Source organism: Phascolarctos cinereus, unplaced genomic scaffold (genome assembly GCF_003287225.1).
Source record: "Phascolarctos cinereus isolate Bilbo 61053 unplaced genomic scaffold, phaCin_HiC Scaffold_726;HRSCAF=1367, whole genome shotgun sequence".
Lineage (NCBI taxonomy): Eukaryota > Metazoa > Chordata > Mammalia > Diprotodontia > Phascolarctidae > Phascolarctos > Phascolarctos cinereus.
Window position 1 is genome coordinate 395,486,705 of NW_027556098.1, and position 14,832 is coordinate 395,501,536.

A 14,832-nucleotide genomic window follows, 5' to 3' on the forward strand; every position below is an offset into this window, starting at 1 on the left:
TAAAAAAAACTAGTTGAAGTAACTTCAGTAAAGTTGTAGGATATAAAATAAATTTGCAACATTTTTGTGTATTACCAAACAAAGCCCAGCAGCAAGAGATAGAGAAATTCCATTTAAAATAACTGTAGACAGTGTAAAATATTTGTGAGTCTGCCTGCCAAGATAAACCTAGGAACCGTACGAACACCACTACAAAACACTTTTCACACAAAGTCAGATATAAAGAATTGGAAAAATATTAATTGCTTATGGGTAGGCTGAGCCAATAAAATATAAAGGACAATTCTACCTAAATTAATTAATTTATTCAGTGGCATACCAGACTACCAAAAATTATTTTATAGAGCTAGAAAAATAATAAAATTCATTTGGAAGAGCAAAAAGCCAAGAACATCAGGGGAGTCAATGAAAAAAAAAAGTGAAGGAAGGTGGCTTAGCAGTACCAAATCTCAAATTATTACAAAGTGGTAATCATCAAAACAGAGCAGGACTGATTAAGAAATAGAGTGGTGGATCAGTGGAATAGATTAAGTATACAACACGTAGCAAATTGCCACAGTGATCTAGTGTTGGATAAATCCAAAGATCCAAGTTTTTGGGACAAGAACTCAACATTGGACAAAAATAGGAAATTGAGGGGCTGCCCATCAGTTGGGGAATGGCTGAACAAGTTGTGGTATATGATTGTGATGGAATATTATTGTATTATAAGAAATGATAAGCAGGATGTTTTCAGAAAAATCTGGAAAGACTTACATGAATTGGTGCTGAGTGAAGTGAGCAGAACCAGGAGGACATTGTACACAGTTAACCGCCACATTGTGTGATGAGTAATTTTGGTAGTCCTGAGCAATGCAAGGATCTAAGACACCTCCGAAAGTCTCATGATGGAAAATGCTATCCACCTCCAGAGAAAGAACTGATAGAGTCTGAATGCAGATCAAAGTATACTGTTTCTAAATTGTCTTTACTTTTTGTTTGTTTGTTTGTTTTCTTTTACAACATGCCTAACGTGGGAATGTTTTGCACAACTACATAAATATAATCTCATTCCAATTGCTTCCCTTCTCAAGGGAATAATATTTATCATATAAAACAGCAGCATAATAATTTATGTAACTAATTTAGGCAAGAGGAGGAAAGGGAGAGAATTTGGAACTCAAAATTTTTAAAAAATGAATGTTATGATTACACACGTATAACCTATATTGCTTGCTTCACACTTTGTGTGAAAAGTGTTTTGTAGTCGTGTTCATATAGTTCCTAGGTTTATCTTGGCAGGTAGACTCACAGATATTTTATATTTTCTACAGTTATTTAGATGGAATTTCTCTTTCTTGCTCCTGGGTTGTTTGTTTTGCTTTTTGGTGAGGCAGTCAGGGTTAAATGACTTGCCCAGAGTCACACAGCTAGTAAGTGTCAAGTGTCTAAGGCTGGATTTGAACTCAGATCCTCCTGACTCCAAGACTGGAGCTCTATCCACTGTGCCACCTAGCTGCCCCATTGCTGTTGGGTTTTGTTGATAGTATATAGAAATGTTGATGATTTATGTGGTTTATTTTATATCCTACAACTTTGCTGAAGTTGTTAATTATTTCAGCTAGTTTTTTAGTTGACTCTCCAGGATTCTCTAAGTATACCATTATATCATCTGCAAAAAGCAATAATCGAATTGCTTGCCTTCTCCATGGGAGTGGGGGTGGGGAGGAAGGAAGGGAGAGAATTTGGAGCTCAAAGTTTTAAAAATGAATGTTAATTGTTTTTACATGTAACTGGGGGAAAATAAATACTGAATAAAAGCTAAAAGAAAAAATGTTGAAAATTGTTTTTACATATAATTGGAAAAAATATATAAAACTTTAAAGGAAAAGAAACTACAGTAAATTACTTCTTCCACCCCAGAACTCTACAAAAAGTCAACCAGGTAAAGCTCAGTCAGTCAGTGAGCATTTATTAAACACTTACCGTGTGCCAGGCACTGTGCTAAGTGCTGGGTCTACTCAAAGGCAAAAGATACTCAGTTCCCTTGAGAAGCTCATATTCTAATGGAGGAGACAACAAGCAATTATGTACAAAAAAGCTATGGACAGTATAAGTAGGAGGCAGTCAACAAAAGCAAATCACTAGAATTAAGAGGGATTGGGAAGGTCTTCCAAGGTTTTAGTTTGGATTTGAAGGGAACAGAGAAGCCAGGAGGCAGCGATGAAGGAGGGCATTCCAGACATAGGGGACAGATAGAGAAAATGCCCAGAACTGAGAGATGGAGCATCTGGTTGGTTAGACTAGCAAGGAAGGCAATGTCAGGAACCCAGCGGACCAAGGATAAGACTCAATGGGACCGATAACCATGGCCAAAGAACAGAAAGAGAGCCCGGCCCTGGCACAAGTCCCTGCTTCAGGAACTAAAGCTAGAGAGATGAATAGATTAAAACACCATATAGTATTAGAAATTGTTATAGATCTAGAGATCACCAAAAAGGAATAATTCTGTAACAACTTCAGAAGGAAAAAAAAATGATTTTCTACAAAGACAACATGAATAAATGCCTAAAAAAAATAAAACAAGATACAAAAAAAAGAAAAAAAAATTAAAACTCTGAAGGAAATAATTGGAAGGAGAATAACAAGCTTAGAAAATAAATGATTGGATTATCTGAAAGCCATGATAGAAGAAAGAGCCTAGATGTTATATTCCAAGAAATTGTCAAGGAAAACTGCCCTGATATCCTCGAGCCAGAGGATAAAATAGAAATTGAAAGAATACACCAGAGGGAAGATATCCCAAAATGGAAACTCTCAGAAATATAGCCTAATTCCAGAGCTCCAAGATCAATGAGAAAATACTTCAAGGAGCCAGAAAGAAACCCTTCAAATGTCTTGGAGCTGCAGTCAACATCACACAAGATTTAGCAGCTACCACCTTAAAGGTAAGGAGGGCTTAGAATATGATATTCTGGAAATCAAAAGAGCTGAGATTACAACCAAGAACAATCTACCCAGCAATACTGAGTATAATCCTTCAAGGGAGAAAATGGGTATTTAATGAAATAGAGGACTTCAAGCATTCCTGATGAAAAGACCAGAGCTGTGGGGAATATTATCTCACAAAAAAGATGTACACAAGGGAGAGCTTTTACAGTGAAGGGGAAAATCGGGAGCAGGTGGCAATGCTTAGAACCTCACTCACATCTACATTGTTTCAAAGAAGAAAATACACGCACAAAATAGATAGATAGATCCTCAATTGGAAATAGAAATCTATCTTATCCAACAAAGAAATAAGAGAAGAAGGGGACAAAAGAAAAAGGTGGGAGTGATTAAAAAGGAGGGTAGATAAAAGAAGGCAGTGGTCAGAAACAAAACAGACTTGAGAGGAGGGATAGGATAAAAAGAGAGTGAAGGATAAATAGAAGAAAAGAGGATGGATGAGAATGCAGTTATACTCATGAATATGGATGAGATGAACTCATCCATAAGATGGAAGCAAATAGCATAATGGATCAGAGACCAGAATCAAAGCAATATGTTGTTTATAAGAAATACACTTGAAACAAAGAGACATACACAGAGTTAAAATAAGGGGCTGGAGCAAAATCTATTATGTATCAGCTGACATGATGTAAAACAAAGCAAAAGCAAAAATAGACCTAATTAAAAGGGATAAACAGGGTAACTACATCTTGCTAAAATGAACTATAAAACACTATCAATACTAAACATATATACACTAAATAGCATCCAAATTCTTAAAGGAAAAGTGAAATGAACTAAAAGAAGAAATAGACAGTAAAACTATGCTAGTGAGGAACCTCAACCTTCCCCTATCAGAACTAAATAAATCTAACTATGAGATAAATAATAAGTCAAGGAGATAAATAGAATCTTAGAAAAGTTAGATATGATAGACCTCTGGAGAAAACTGAATGGGTATAGAAAGGAATGTACCTGTATCTCAACTGTACATGGCACCTTCAATAAACTGACCATGTATTAAGACACAAAAACCTCACAAGCAAATGCAGAAATATTAAATGTACAGTTTTCAGACAACAATGCAATAAAAATTACATTTAATAAAGGGCTATGGAGGCATAGTTTAAAAATTAATTGGAAACTAAACAATGTAATTCTAAAGAATGAATGGGTCAAAGAATAAATCAGAGAAATAATCAATGATTTCATTAAAGGGAATGGCAACATTCCAAAATTTGTGAGATAAATCCAAAGCACTGCTTAGGGGAAACTTTATATCTCTAAATACATACATTGATAAAAGAAGAGCAAATCAATGAACTGGGTATGCAACAACACACACACACACCCCCCAAAAAAAAAAAACCTAGAAAAAGAACATTAAAAATCTCCATTTAAACACTAAAATGGAATCCTGAAAATCAGAGGGATGAATAAAACTGAATGTAAGAAAGGCCATTTAACTAATAAATAAAACTAGAAGCTGGTTTTATTTTTTAAAAAAATAGATAAACCATTGGTTAATTTGATTTAAAGGAAGAAAGAAGAAAACCAAATAACCAAGTATCAAAAATGAAAAAAGTGAATGCGCTGCCAATGAAGATGAAATTAAAACAATTATCATATTTTGCCCAGTTACATGCCAGTAAAACTGACAATCTAAATGAAATGGATGAATATTTACAAAAATATAAACTGCCCAGGTTAACAGAAGAGGAAACAGAATATTTAAATAATCCTGTCTCAGAAAAAAAGAAATTGAATAAGCCATCAATAAGTTGCTGAAGAAAAAACCCCCAGGACCAGATAGACTTGCAAATGAATTCTATCAAACATTTAAGGAACAATTAATCTCAATGCTATGGAAACTATTTGAAAAAATAGGTAAAGGAGTCCTACCAAATTCCTCTTATGACATAAATATGATTGTCATACCTCAATCAGGGAGAGCAAAAAAAAAAAAAAAAAGAAAACTAGACTAATTTCCTTAATGATAATTGATGCAAAAATTTAAAATAAAATGCTAGCTAGAAGATTACAGCAATATATCACAAAGATCATATACTATGACCAGGTAGGATTTATACCAGGAATGCAGGGCTGGTTCAAAATTAGGAAAACTATTAGTGTAGTTGACCATATCAATAATAAAAACAACACAATGATTGTATCAGTAGATGCAGAAAAAAGCACTCATTCCTATTAAAAACACTAGAAAGCATAGGAATCAGTGGAACCTTTCTTAAAATGATAAGGAGCATCAATCTAAAAGCAAGAGCAAACCTGATTTGTAATGGGGATAAACTTGAAGCCTTCCGAATAAGATCAGGAGTAAAGCAAGGATGTCCATTATCACCATTATTATTCAGTATTGTACTAGAAATGTTAGCTATAGCAATAAAACAAGAAATTGAAATAAAAATAGGCAATGAGGAAACAAAGCTATCGCTTTTTGCAGATGATATAATGGTACACTTAGAGAATCCTAGAGAATCAACTAAAAAACCATTTGAAACAATCAGAATTTCAGTAAAGTTGTAGGATATAAAATAAGCCTGTATAAATTATCAGCTTTTCTATCAGCAAGAAATAGAAAGAGAAATTTCATTTAAAATAACAAGACAATATAAAATACTTGAGAGTCTACCTGCCAAGACAAAACCAGGGATTATATGGAGACGATTACAAAACACTTTTCACACAAATAAAGACAGATCTAAACAATTGCAGAGATATTAATTGCTCATGAGTAAGCCAAGGCAATGTAACAAAAATAACAATTCTACCTAAGTTTATTTACTTATTTATTGCCATAGCAATCAAACTACCAAATAATTTTTTTTTATAGAGGTAGAAAAAATAGTAACAAAAGTCATTTGGAAGAACAAAAGGTTGAGGATATCAAGGGAATCAATGATAAAAAAAAAAGTGTAAAGGAAGACAGCCTAACTGTACCAGATATCAAACTGTATGACAAAGCAGTAATTATCGAAACATTCTGGTATTGGCTAAGAAATAGAGCAGAGGATCAGTGGAATAGATTAGGTACATCCACTGTTACTGTTTGGCCCTTTCACTCATGTCCAACTCTTCATGCCCCCAATTTGGGGTTTTCTAGGCAATGATACTGGAGTGGTTTGCCATTTCCTTTTCCAGCTTATTTTACAGATGAGGAAACTGAAGCAAATAGGGTTAAGTGACCTGCCAAGGTCACATAGCTAGTAAGTGTATGAGGTCAAATTTGAACTCAGTTCTTCCTGACTCCCGGCCTAGTGCTCTATCCACTGTGCACCTGGCTGTCCCCTAATAAACGACCATAGGAATCTAGTGTTTGATAAACCCAAAGATTCAAACTTTGGGATTAAGAACTCAGCATTTAGGTGGGCAGCTAGGTGGTGCAGTGGATAGAGCACTGACCCTGAAGTCAGGAGGACCTGAGTTCAAATCCGGCCTCAGACCGAACACTTGACACTTACTAGCTGTGTGACCTGGGCAAGTCACTTAACCCCAATTGCCAAAAAAAAAAGAACTCAACATTTAGGGGCAGGTAGGTGGCACAGTGAATAGAGCACCGGCCCTGGATTTAGGAGGACCTGAGTTCAAATACAACCTCAGACATATAACACTTACTAGCTGTATGACCCTGGGCAAGTCACTTAACCCCATTGCCTAGCCCTCCCCCCAAAAATTCAACATTTGACAAAAATTGCCGGGATGACTAGAAAGCAATTTGGCAGAAATTAGGCACAGATCAACATCTCACATCATATACCAAGATAAGGTCAAAATAAGTATGGGATTTAGACATAAAAGGTGATACCATAAGCAAATTAGGGGAGCATGGAATAGTTTACTTGGCAGATTCATGGGTAAGGAAAGACTTTATGACAAAACAAGAAACAGAAAGCATCACAGGATGTAAAATCGACAATTTTGATTATATGAAATTAAAAAGCTTTTGCACAAATAAAACTAACACAACCAAAATTAGAGAGAAAACAGAAAACTGAAGGTAAAATTTTACAGCAAATCTCTGTGATAAAGTCCTCATTTCTCAAATATATGAGGATGTGAGCCAAATTTATAAAAATAAGAACCATTCCCCAGTTGATAGTCAAGGGATATTAAGCAGGCAGTTTTCAGAAAAAGAAATCAAAGTTACTAACCACATGAAAAAATGCTCTAAATCACTATCGGAGAAATGCAAATTAAAACAACTCTAAGATACCACCTCACACCTATCAGACTGGCAAATATGATAGAGAAAGAAAATGACAAATGTTAGAGGGGACATAGAAAAACTGGAATGCTAATGCACTGTTGGTGGAATTGTGAGCTAATCCAACCATTCTGGAGAACAGCAATACCCAAAGGGCATTGCATCCCATGCATACCCTTTACCCAGCAATACCACTACTAGATTTGTATCCCAAAGACATCAAAGAAAAGTGAAAGGGACTTATTTGTACAAAAATATTTATAGCTGCTCTTTTTGTGATGGCAAAGAATTGGAAATTGAAGTGATGCCCATCAATTGCTGAATGGCTGAACAAGTTGTAATATGTGATTATGATGGAACACTATTGTGCTGTAAGAAATGATGAGCAGGATAGTTTCAGAAAAGCCTAGGAAGACTTACATGAATTGATGCAAAGTGAAGTGAGAAGAACCAGAAGAACATTGTACATACTAGCAGCATTATTGCACAGTGATCAACTATGAATGACTTAGCTATTCTCAGCAGTACCATGATCCAGGACAATTCTAAAAGACCCATGATGACAAATGCTATCTGATTCCAGAGAGAGCTGATGAAGCCTGGGTGCAGATTGGAGCATACTTTTAAAGGCTTTCTTTATTTTTATTGTTCTGTTTTGCTTGTGTTTTCTTTCACAGCACAGCTAATATGGACATATGTTCTGCATCACTTCACATGTAAGTGGTTATTCAAGTCATTTCAGTAGTGTCTGATTGTGACCCCATCTGGGATTTTCTTGGCAGAGACACTGGAGTGGTTTGCCATTTCCTTCATCCAGCTCATTTGACAGATGGGGAAACCAAGGATTAAATGACTTGCCTAGGGTCACAAAGCAAGTAAGTGCCAAGAACTTGGCAGTATCTTTATCAATGAATGGCAGGGCTTGCACTAAATCATCTTTGAAGCCCTTCCACCTCTAGGTCCCATGGCTCCGGGATAAGGTCAAACTTGGGCCATTTCTTGCACTTCCCTACTTGAGAAGACCCTGTTGCCTAAATTTGTTGGGCATCACTGACTTAGGAAGCCCAGAGATGCATTTCCTTACAACAAAACCATCTCTGTGTAACAGAATACAGTATATCATTGTTCCAATGTGTTCTCCAACAGAAATCTTATAAAGGGATTTTACAACAGGATACATTGTCTTTGAAATGTTTTTAGTCCTTGGGGCAAAGAGCTTTTATCAAGTGATATCTCTCTAGCCTGATCCACTAAACCAGCCCAGATGGATAAGGGGAATAATAATCATAGCTGACATTTATATAGCAATTTAAGATCTTCAAGAGAGGCAGTGTAACCTAGTGGAGAGGATCCGGAGGCCCCTCCTCTGATATATGCCAGCCTGTGGAACCTCAGGCAAGTCACTCAACATCTGCCCTGGGCAGACTAAATTACTGGTGAGTGGCAGATCTGCGTGGTGGCTGGGGGGGAGGGGGCATTTCCACATCAGGAGTTCTCCACATCTATGAAATCGTGGGTCTGGAGCAAAGGGTAGAAATGGTTTGTCAAAAAGCTATTCCTCATGAGGACCCTATAAGGTTGGTGCTATTATTAATGCCCATTTCACAGACGATAAAAACATAGAGATAAAATGATTTCACTGGAGCAATAGAGCTATTAGCCAATCAACAAACATTTATAGTCTAAAGTGCCTACTAGGTGCCAAGTACTGGGACTATAGAGACAGGAAAAGGGCCATTGTACTTGGGTCTGGTGCCTTACACACTTTTTCCCCCTTAAATTGAATCAGATAATCAGAGCTGAGTTTGAACAGGGCTCACACCTCCTTAGATCTGTCAGAGCCTTGTGGGAGAGACTAGGGTTAAGCCAAGCACTTTGTATAGAAGGGACAAGCTATTGCAGAACATAGGTCCAGAGGTTCCCAAAGAGGGCAATACTGCCCCCTTGGGGGCACTGGAAAGATCCAGGGGGCAGCAGTAGTCTCAGGTGCAGTTGAGGGTCTCCGAATAAAAATCAGGGGGCAGTGGAAGCACAAGGAAAGAAGAGAAGGTAAAATTTTGAAAAACCATTTATACGTGTTTTATCTATTATGTAATAGAGTTAAAGTCATAGTGATGACATTATTTTCTAAATAAATAGACAAAATGCAAGTTGTAACCCATCAGTGGTCAAGTCCACCAACAAGTCTTAACAAGCAAGTGTTGGCAGGCGAGCTTATCATGCATTGTTGGGAAGTCCAGCACGCATGAGCAGGAATATGTGTGTGTCATGACTTGTTTACGATATGGTGCTATACAGTTACATGATGCAATATCGCATCATCAAAACATTAATGCAGGAAAAGAAAACACAAATTTACAATAAATTATTAAATTTAAGATGTGTCATTTAAAAAAATGTATATTTTTTGAAATGATGCAAATTTTAAAAAAATATTAAAGGGTTGAAGAAAGATTTCCAGGGGGACACTAAGTAATTTTTTTTTTATAGGGGCAGCAGGCCAAATAAGTTTGGGAATCTTTAATCTAGGCAGAAGAGAGTGAGTGTCTGGATTGGAAGAGGTTGGAGTAGTCATAACTCAGAGGGAGGACTGAGCTTCCACAGAGAAGGGAGAGATGGAAGGGAGTCCTCAGCTCTGTGGGACCCCGGAGAGGAGGATCCGGGCTGAGGGAAATCCTAAGGAAAAAAATCAAACTATTCTTTCTCCAGCTTTCCCTCCCAATGCCCATCAATGCACAAGTGGTATAATATATTCCGCTCTTCTGTTACCCAAATGTTACCAGTAAACTAAATTTTGCCTCAACCCCAAAGAAGGCCAGGGGTTAAATAGAGTAAGATTTCACAGTAAGGTGAGTCAAGGAATCCAACCTCTACCTGGGTTTGAAGAATTTTTCCTAATTGGGGGTTTGGAGTAATTGTGACTGAACATTTTATCTAAAACCAAGTCCCCTGTAGGCAAAGAGAAGGAAACCAAGTGGACCATATACAGACCTTATAGAGACTGTGCGCCCTGGGATTAAAACAAGGTAATTACCATAAAGGGTTTTACAGACCAAAGCAAAGCAATGCCTACTGTCAAGGAGCTGATTTCTGTCCAATATATTCAGAAGAAATATAAGGTAATTAGGGCACTAGCAGCTACAGGGGTGCGGGCCACGGTGGTCAAGAAGGACTTCATAGGGGCAGCTAGGTGGCACAGTGCACAGAGCACTGGCCCTGGATTCAGGAGGACTGAGTTCAAATCAAGCTTCAGACACATGATACTCACTAGCTGTGTGACCCTGGGCAAGTCACTTAACCCCAATTGCCTTACCAGAAAGAAAGAAAGGAAAGAAGGAGGGAAGGAAAGAAAGAAAGAAAGAGAGAAAGAGAGAAAGAGAGAAAGAGAGAAAGAGAGAAAGAGAGAAAGAGAGAAAGAGAGAAAGAAAGAGAGAAAGAGAAAGAGAGAAAGAAAGAAAGAAAGAAAGAAAGAAAGAAAGAAAGAAAGAAAGAAAGAAAGAAAGAAAGAAAGAAAGAAAGAAAGAAAGAAAGAAAGAAAGAAAGACTTCATGTAGAAGGTAGGATGTGAGCTAAGTCTAGAAGGAAGGGATTCTATAGTGTCTGAGGCAGCATTTGACTCTAGGTGACTCCCAAGTCTTCTCTTTATTATGCCCAACGGGGGAAAAGTGAGATGGAAAGGGGTGGTGTTGATGCATACAGACATTAGGCACAATCCACAGAGACCACTTACCAACTATGTAACATACCTTTCCAATAGGTACTGGCTGCTTTTCTTACCCCCTCCTCCGTGGACAAGACAGGTCTCCCGACTTCAGAGTCACACAATGCCAGAGTTTGAGGTCATCTGATTCAACCCCCTCATGGGACTGGGAAGGGAAATAGCTTACACAAGGTGTCATGGGGGCAGAAATATTGTCAGGACCCAGGCCCCTGCCTCCTACTCAATCAATCAAGAAACATGTGAGTGCGTACTATATGTCAGGCATCGTGCTAAGTACTGGAGGATACAAAAATTAAAGCGAAATAAACAATCTCTGTGTTCTGGGAGTTTACATTCTATCCCGAGAGATCTGCCACGCAACCTGACTTAAAATAGCACGGAGACTTCGAAGATACCTTGTGTAAGTATATACAAAATAATGTGATTTTGCAGAGTGGAGGGGAAGGGAGGAAGCCACCAGTCCATGGGGTGTCCTTTCCATCATACCCCATCATGAGGGCTGCCTCTTCCAATTCTTTGGTCCATCTCCACCATATTGGAACCTGCTCTCAATCATCTCAAGACCACTGGAATGGATCAGCCCTTGGAAATAGGAAACCTGTGACTATGTTACCGTCTATTTAAATTCAGAAGTGCCACCCGGGCACACCCAGAAGTAGTGGGCAAATTGGTCCTCCCTCTAGCTTTGGGGCAAAATCCTTCACTTCCTTTTTTTTGTTTTGTTTTGGTTTTGGCCAGGCAATGGGGTTAAGTGACTTGCCCAGGGTCACACAGCTAGTAAGTGGTATGTGTCTGAGGCCGGATTTGAACTCAGGTCTTCCTGAATCCAGGGCCGGTGCTCTATCCACCGCGCCATCTAGCTGCCCCTTTCACTTCCTTTAAAATGAAGTCCACGGGCCATCTTGTACATGAAACCTTTCCTGATCCCCCCAACCACTGTTGTCCTCCCTTCCTAAACTACCTGATATTTATTCCCTATGTGTGTAATACTCTTGTGCCCATATAGATGGCATAACTCATAGACTTGGCATGGCTAGAAATTATCTGTCACCTGGACTGCTTCTGTGAAAAGGCCATTTCTATAGCACCAGCAAGTTAACTCAGAGGATGAGAAGGGGAAAGAGGGAGGGAGTAGGCAGGTCCTAAGAGCACAATGCTGGGCATGCTATCTTCCAGTTTTCAGGAGTGGTATTGTACTAGAATTATCTCTCTCTTCCCTGCTCAAATATTGGCAATCTAGGGCAAGATAAGCTCAGAATAACCTCCCTTGGTTCCACGATTGCTCTTAAGGGAAAGGGTAGCTCTAAGCTTAGACCCATCAGCATGGTCCTTTTCCACCAAACTCTGTTTATCCAAATAAGGAACAGCAAGGAAACCCATTTATCTAAGCAAAACAGCAAAAAGAAATCAGATAAATCATGCAGATTAGAATATACAAAAGAAAAAAGAAAAAAAAAGAATATACCAAAGAATAAGGTGTTTGGCTGGGAGCAAGGTAAGATCTCAGCTCAAATCAGAAGGCAGGGAGGGCCTGAACTCACCCAAGAGAACTCATCTCTAGGGAAGTGTTCTGGAAATTGGGACGTATTGAGCAGTCAGCTTCCATGGCGTGTCTGCACATGTATCTCTGAAGAATGGAGAAACTGGAACCAAATTAATAAGAACCCGATACATGTCAGAAGTGTTGTGCTCATTTGAAACCAAGCCCAAAGGGCAATAAAACTGTGCATACCCTTTGGCCCAGCAATACCCCTACTAGGTCTGTGTCCCAAAGAGATCAAAGGAAAAGAAAAAGGACCTATTTGTACAAAAATATTCATAGCAGCTCTTTTAGTGGTGGCAAAGAATCGGAAATTGAGGAGATGCCTATCCATTGGGGGATGGCTGAACAAGTTATGATATATGATTGTGATGGGATACTATTGTGCTACAAGAAATGACAAGCAGGAAGCTTGCAGAAAAACGTGGAAAAAGACACATACATTGATGCAAAGTGAAGTGAGCAGAACCAGGAGAACACTGTATGCACTAACAGCAATACTATACAGTGATCAGCTGTGAATGACTTAACTACTCTCAGCAATACAACGATCTAAGACAATTCCAAAGGACTCATGATAAAAACTGCTATCCATCTCCAGAAAAGAACTGATGGAGTCTGAATGCATCCGGATCAAAGCACACCGTTTTTCACTTTATTTTTTTTTCTGTTTTCTTTCACAACACGACTAATATAGAAATGTTTTACATGATTGCACATGTCTAACCTATATCAAATTGCTTACAGTCTCAGGGAGGGGTGAGGGGAGAGAAGGAAGGAGAGAATTTGGAACTCAACATTTTTTTAAAGGAATGCTAAAAATTGTTTTTACATGTAATTGGGAAAAAATAAAATATTATTCAAAAAATTTTTTTAAAAAGGAAGACTTGTGCTAGGTGGTATTCTCCCCATCAGTAAAGAGTATTTCCACATACACAGCAATGCACCCACTGCCCCAGGCCACAGTGAAAGGTAGGTACACTTACATGTGTACATGACATCTCTCCTAGTAGAATTTAAGGTCTTTGAATGTAAGATTTCATTTTTGTCCTTTTATCCTCAGAGATTAACACAGAGGAACTTAATAAATGCCTGATAATTGATCAGAAAAATGTTTGACCCCAGCACTATGTTTTTTTGCAAGTAACTCGTTTTGATTTGATGAATCAAAATCACTTAGACATTAGGGGAGGAGGGGCAGCGAGGTGGTGCAGTGGATAGAGCACCGGCCCTGGAGTCAGGAGGACAGTAGAGGAGAACAGCTTTTTTTTTTTTTGAGTCTCTATAGACGTGGTATACCCAGAAAAAAAAAGTGGCTCAGGCATCAGAAGATCCGAGTGTGAATCCTGTTTCTGGCACTTAATATCTATGTGACCTTGGGTTTTTCGTTTCACTGGACTCCAGTCTCTTTGCCTGTAAAGTAACAAAGTTGAACTTAATGACCACTGAGGTCTCTTCCAGTTTTAAAGTGATCACATTATTGTCTTTCTGTGAAGTTTTAAATTCCTTCCCTGAGGTTGAGTTCACCTGATCTGAATGAGGTCAGATGCTGAAGGAGGAGTGGTACCTGGCTCCCCAAGACGGGAGTTGTTTGACTACTTCCTAGCTAAGGTCAGTTATTTATAGGGGCCTTGTGAACAACAACACATTATTGACTTAGTATCTCTGAACTTACACACTGCTGACCACATGATGGGGTTGAGTCTGTAATAGAGATGCACGAGAAGCCATTTAAAAGAATTATATAGGTATCAGTTAGTATTATTACCTGAGACAAATTTTCCCATTTTCATGAATGGGCAAGTTGAGGCCCACAGAAGTTTCTCACCCTGGAAACCCATCTCTCAGCAGTTCAGTGCTGGTGTCTGGTGCCCCTTAAGACCTTCTAGGCAGCACCAAATGTTATCCCAAGGTCACATATTTAGTCAGAAGGGAGCTCACAGGCCATTTACTACAGGCCCCACATTTTCCAGATAAGGAAACTGAGGCCCTGGTCACACTGGTAGTAAATGGCAGAGCTGGTATGGAACTCAGGTCCTGTAACTCCAAATCCAGCGTTCTTTCCACTGCATGACTTTGCCCCAATAATTCACATGATGCTAGGGCAGGAGGGGACCTTTTGAGGTTACATAGTTCAACCCACGCTCATTACCTGCCTGAATATTTGATTTGGGATTTGAACTCAAATCCAGCTCTTTCCTTTGTACTACACGTGGTCCATGCTTAGGTGTTGTTCTCAAGTGGGTCTGAGTAGCAGGCCGACCACCTTGCTTCCTCTTGCTTCGGGTCCAGGCTTTATCTTTCTGAGGTGTTTGATGCGGCCCAAGTCTAATCTGGGAAATGTGTCCCAGGGAAGCTTATGGGCACAAACTCTGAAAG